Raw genomic sequence first — 6524 nt, 5'->3', positions numbered from 1 at the left:
TTCTATCTTTTCATGTGACAACACTGAAGAAATGACACTTTGCTACAATGTAAAGTAGTGAGTGTACAGCTTGTATAACAGTGTAAATTTGTTGTCCCCTCAAAATAACTTAATGTCTAAACCGCTGGCAACAAAAGTGAGTACACCCCTAAGTGAAAATGTCCATATTGGGCCCAATTAGCCATTTTCCCTCCACCGGTGTCATGTAACTCGTTAGTGTTACAAGGTCTCAGGTGTGAATGGGGAGCAGGTGTGTTAAATTTGGTGTTATTGCTCTCACTCTCTCATACTGGTCACTGGAAGTTCAACATGGCACCTCATGGCAAAGAACTCTCTGAGGATCTGAAAAAAAGAATTGTTGCTCTACATAAAGATGGCCTAGGCTATAAGAAGATTGCCAAGACCCTGAAACTGAGCTGCAGCACGGTGGCCAAGACCATACAGCGGTTTAACAGGACAGGTTGCACTCAGAACAGGCCTCGTCATGGTCGACCAAAGGAGTTGAGGTCACGTGCTCAGCGTCATATCCAGAGGTTGTCTTTGGGAAATAGACATATGAGTGCTGCCAGCATTGCTGCAGAGGTTGAAGGGGTGGGGGGTCAGCCTGTCAGTGCTCAGACCATACGCCGCACGCTGCATCAAATTGGTCTGCATGGCTGTCGTCCCAGAAGGAAGCCTCTTCTAAAGATGGTTCACAAGAAAGCCCACAAACAGTTTGCTGAAGACAAGCAGGCTAAGGACATGGATTACTGGAACCATGTCCTGTGGTCTGATGAGACCAAGATAAACTTATTTGGTACAGATGGTGACAAGCGTGTGTGGCGGCAACCAGGTGAGGAGTACAAAGACAAAAATGTGTCTTGTCTACAGTCAAGCATGGTGGTGGGAGTGTCATGGTCTGGGGCTGCATGAGTGCTGCCGGCACTGGGAAGCTACAGTTCATTGAGGGAACCATGAATGCCAACATGTACTGTGACATACTGAAGCAGAGCATGATCCCCTCCCTTCAGAGACTGGGCCGCAGGGCAGTATTCCAACATGATAATGACCCCAAAAACACCTCCAAGATGACCACTGCCTTGGTAAAAAAGCTGAGGGTAAAGGTGATGGACTGGCCAAGCATGTCTCCAGACCTAAACCCTATTGAGCATCTGTGGGGCATCCTCAAACGGAAGGTGGAGGAGCGCAAGGTCTCTAACATCCACCAGCTCTGTGATGTCATCATGGAGGAGTGGAAGAGGACTCCAGTGGCAACCTGTGAAGCTCTGGTGAACTCCATGCCCAAGAGGGTTAAGGCAGTGCTGGAAAATAATGGTGGCCACACAAAATATTGACACTTTGGGCCCAATTTGGACGTTTTCACTTAGGGGTGTACTCACTTTTGTTGCCAGCGGTTTAGACATTAATGGCTGTGTGTTGAGTTATTTTGAGGGGACAACAAATTTACAACAAATTTATACAAGCTGTACACTCACTACTTTACATTGTAGCAAAGTGTCATTTCTTCAGTGTTGTCACATGAAAAGATAGAAGAAAAGATTTACAAAAATGTGAGGGGGCACTCACTTTTGTGAGATACTGTATATGTATGTATGTATATATGTGTGTGTGTGTGTGTGTGTGTGTGTGTGTGTGTGTGTGTGTGTGTGTGTGTGTGTATGTATGTATGTATATATATATATATATATATATAGGCAGGTCCATAAATATTGGGACAGTGACACAATTCTAATCTTTTTGGCTCTATACACCACCACAATGGATTGAAATGAAATGTGCTTTAACTGCAGACTTTAAGCTTTAATTTGAGGGTATTTACATCCAAATCAGGTGAACGGTGTAGGAATTACAACAGTTTGTATATGTACCTCCCACTTTTTAAGGGACTAAAAGTAATGGGACAGATTAACAATCATCCATCAAACTTTCACTTTTTAATACTTGGTTGCAAATCCTTTGCAGTCAATTACAGCCTGAAGTCTGGAACGCATAGACATCACCAGACGCTGGGTTTCATCCCTGGTGAACTTGTTCGTTTCATTCAAAGATTAGAATTGTGTCGATGTCCCAATGTTTATGGACCTGACTGTATGTCTATCTATATATATATATACTGCATGTGAGTGTATACATAGTGAGAGGCCCGCCATATCCCCCCCCCCCCCCCCCGTTAGGCAGCGCTAGGGCTCTCCAATCAGCAGGGAGCATGACCTTTGCTAATTGCAGAGCTGTCTGCCTGACTTGGCATTGAACGTGTTGGATCTATGCAGAGAGACCGCTGCTTGCAAGACACACTATCATAGTTATCTCTGTGGACTACAAAACACCTCCCCTATGTTATAGGGAAAAAATTGGAGGGGGGGTTGTTCTGTAGCCGTGTCTTACAGGGATAACACTGTTCCATAGCTACAGTAACGTTGTCACCCCAGGACAGGAAGTGTGATACTAAAATGATCCAGATGAAAAGGGCGGAAAAAGAAAAACAAATGCAGCCACCAAATCTAAGGACCGGTAAGCTTGCAGTACATTTTTGTTCATCAAAACAAAAGGTGTGCAACATCTTACAGTTAGTCTTCTATAGTGAGAAAGAAAGGCTTCCCCCCTCCGCCCCCCGCAGGCAGCAGAGAAGGAGTTTTGCTCTCTGTTTTGGAAGCAGTGGACGCTCTGCAGAGATTCAACACACGCCTCGCTGAGTAAAGGATGATAGCTCTGCAATTAGCAAAGCTTGTGCTCCCTGCTGATTGGAGAGCTCTAGCAAGAGGCGTCTCGGGCCTAGGAAGTCCCAAACTTCCTATTTTCCTTGAATTAGGGATGGAGGCACATCCTATATGTGCCTCATATAAAGTCCCACAACACTTCCCATTGTTCTTGTATTAGGGATGGAGGTCCTGTGACTGGATTGACAGCCCTTCTTTTTCCATGTCATCCGGGTGTGATATGATCAAGTCCCTGACATTTACCCATTATGTCCGGGCTTGTGACTTAGAGACAGAGATTTCCTTTTTGTCTGTGAGAATTTTCAGCACAGACAATTCTATTGTGAGAACCCACACTGAGGTTGGTATGTCCAGGGCTTCAATTGTCTATTGCCGGGAGCTGCGATGCGCTCTGCGTGCCCCAGCCCCCTCACCCTCCTCCCCGCCCAATCGTGTGGCGGGGGATGGGTGTGGGAGGGAGGGCGGTTCACAGCGCATCGGCGCCACGCATCCTGCTTCTCGTGTGCCGTCACCGCCTGACGCCATCACGTTGAGCATGTGATCTTACCATCGGAGCCGACACAGCTGGGGAAACGAGCGTCGGTCACGGGCGGTCCCGACCGCCGGCGTCGGAGCTCCTCCCCGTTTCTGTCATGCTAGCGTGACGCTGGTGGGAGTCAGCGTGCACGTGTGCAGGGCTGCTATATCTGGCCTCCCTGGGCGTAGTTCCCTGTTGTCTTCCTACACTGGATGCTGCAGTCTATCCTACCACTTTACTCCACGCTGAGACATCAGTAAGTTACCCCCTACCAGGGTCTGTTATTTTGTAAATGATGCATCACTTTCCAACTTTAGATGAATGGACACATTCTCACACTATGACATTCAATCTTTTCAGACCATTCCTGGTAGCCACCAACGGTGTAATATCTAGTCTTACCATACATTCCCAACTTGTGTCCTGTGTCTTGGGGAGCCTCTGGATGTACACCCTGTCAGCACGTTGCTCCATTACCTCAGCTCCCGGCAAAGATTGGTTGACCTTGGTTCCATACCTACCATACCTCACCACAGCGAGTTCTTGTAAGCATTTTGATTATACTTACCCACTTTCTTCTCGATAGGTTCCAATACATCCCACTAATTCTATTTTATTATATTTTGTAGATACACTACTAGCACCCGCCCCTGATGAGTGTAATATACACGAAACGCGTCGGGCATTGTTTGGGATGCATATACCAGCCCCTACTCAATCATCCATTCTGGGCATTTTGGGATGTTTTCTCACACTTCGATCATTTTGACGGTTTTTCTGTTTTAATCTGATTTTCTACTTTACTGTGGTCTCATTGTCTCTTTTGCAAGTGTTGTTATATACTTTATGTACCATCATGAACTCATTGGAATGCATTGACTGATCAATCCAGACCACTGCGGGGCACTTGGCTACCAGACCCAGATGTACCCTAGTTGCCTGTATTGCACGCACACTTTCAATAGTGTATGTGAACAAACATGAAATTACATTTCTCAAAATGTTGTCTCACCCATGTGGTTCCTGTTATTGACATGTTTTATGACTCCTATGACAATAAATGTGTACTTTTACTTTATCCATTTCCATCATGTCTATGGCCTCACTCAAAGTCCCAAACTTCCTATTTTCCTTGAATTAGGGATGGAGGCACATCCTATATGTGCCTCATATAAAGTCCCACAACCCTTCCCATTGTTACAATTCTTGTTCAAGAGACAATAAATCTCTTTGCATTCAAAAAGTGTCTGGCGCCCACCTGTTCATCTTGCATTAAACCCACCTTGTAACCCACTCTACATTGAAGGATGTCCGCTCTCCCTAACTCTGGAGGTCACCATTAGGCTTAAAGAAGCCTGGGACTTTGCTACACCTGTTAAAAGGGGCTGTAGCAGCTGAAGCACATTGGCTTGATACCAAGCCATGAAGACAGAAAAGATGCATTTGCCACCCACTATGAGGTAACTATTCAGCTTCTTTCTGTTTTTCTCTTTACTTTTCTGTATTTACCTAAGGTGTCTTTGAGGCCCTTTCACATCAGAGTCATGGTACTCAGCAATATGGACTTATTTTCCCACTGGGAAAGGAAACCAACTCAGGATCCAGTACCTCCTGCCCACACCTTTATACCTTCTTTAGAATAATGTCTTTGTTCTAATTTTTCTTTCCTCTCACCTTTTGACACAATGGTATTGTCACAAGTGTAGCGGGACCCCCAAAAGGGATATATAGTAACTTGAGTCCTCCCCTATTTGTAGAGAGGCTGCCAGCCTACCAAAGCACAGTCCAAAGCACATTGACACAAGAAAGCAGTCCTGGGAAATATCTTTTTATTTTTTATTGCTCGTACTTCAACAGTGGGCTAGGGTGCAGGGTATGGGATACTCCGAACTGTGTAATTCAATAGGAGGACTCACTCTCTTCTGTGCTACACTCCTCAGAGATGGATTTTCTGCTAAATTGCAGTATACAGTTCAGAATACAGAGAATACAGTTCAGAATACAGAAACTAAGGGAAGGCTAGAGGTGGGGACCCCATAAATGAAGAACTATTTGGCTGAGGTATCACAATAATACAAGATCATGTAGAACAGTCAGTACTCACAAAGCTAGGGAGCAGCTGTGCCCATTCAGCTTCCTCCAGACACCTTCTCATGAGGCTTCGCAGACTGGATCTGTCAGGTGAAATCTTGGGGTGTTGCAGACAACTTTAGCAGTAGCCCCCCCCCCCCAGACTGGTGGAATCTCTTCAACAGAATGACCTTGCTATTTTGGATTTCACACTATTTATCAGCCTCTCTGGACACCTACTGGGCCACCCTCCCCAAGGAATTGGCTGGAGCCCAATACATATTCAGGATACCTATTTGACTCTCCCTACTGTATGTTCTGGAAACATCCAGAAAGCAGAAGGGAGTAATGAAATAATCTTCAGCCTGTAACCTCCAAAACAGCCCAAAGCAATTGAGGGCCAATTAAATGATTACAGTAATACCAAAGAGAGCCTACTTAAGAGGGTGCTAGACAAGGACAAAAGGTGAATAGAAATTAAATGAAATGTAAAATGTAATGCCCTGTACACACAATCGGACTTTCCGCCAAGAAAACCATGGATTTTTGTTCAAAGGATGTTGGCTCAAACTTGTCTTGCATACACACGGCCACACAAATGTTGGCCAACAATTACGAACGTGGGAACGTGGTGAGGCACAAGACGTACGATGAGCCGAGAAAAAGGAAGTTCAATAGCCAGTGCGGCTCCTTCTGCTTGATTCCGAGCATGCGTGAACGTTTGTGCATCGGACTTGTGTATACACGATTGGAAATTACGACAACAAAGTTTTGTTGGCAGAACCTGCTATGAGGCTCTTCTCCTCTTCCTGTACATGGTTTATGTCCTGGTGGATGCCATTGAGAGCACTCTGGTGACACAAGTGGAGAGAAGGAGGTGAAGGGGACACCGACCGCTTGAACCATCGGATTTACGTCTACATGCCTATTACCCCTGCAGGGGTTGGGCGTTCCGGTGAGTGGGGACACTAGAGGGGGCTCCACACAGGACGGAAAGTACGACAGCAAATGTTCGATGGAGCATACACACGGTCAGACTTTCCGACAACAAGCTCACATCCAACATTTCCCGTCGCAAAATCCGACCGTGTGTACGTGGCATTACAGTTTCCACCAGCACTGGAGTAGAGGGGATGTCCCCTGAGACATCTCATTCACTAATACACTCGTCTCATTTACTATTGTGTGTATTGGGACAGGAAGTGTGGTAAAAACTCCCC

Source organism: Aquarana catesbeiana, linkage group LG09 (assembly GCF_042186555.1).
Source record: "Aquarana catesbeiana isolate 2022-GZ linkage group LG09, ASM4218655v1, whole genome shotgun sequence".
Classification (NCBI taxonomy): Eukaryota; Metazoa; Chordata; class Amphibia; order Anura; family Ranidae; genus Aquarana; species Aquarana catesbeiana.
Note: the sequence above shows the minus strand (reverse complement) of the source record.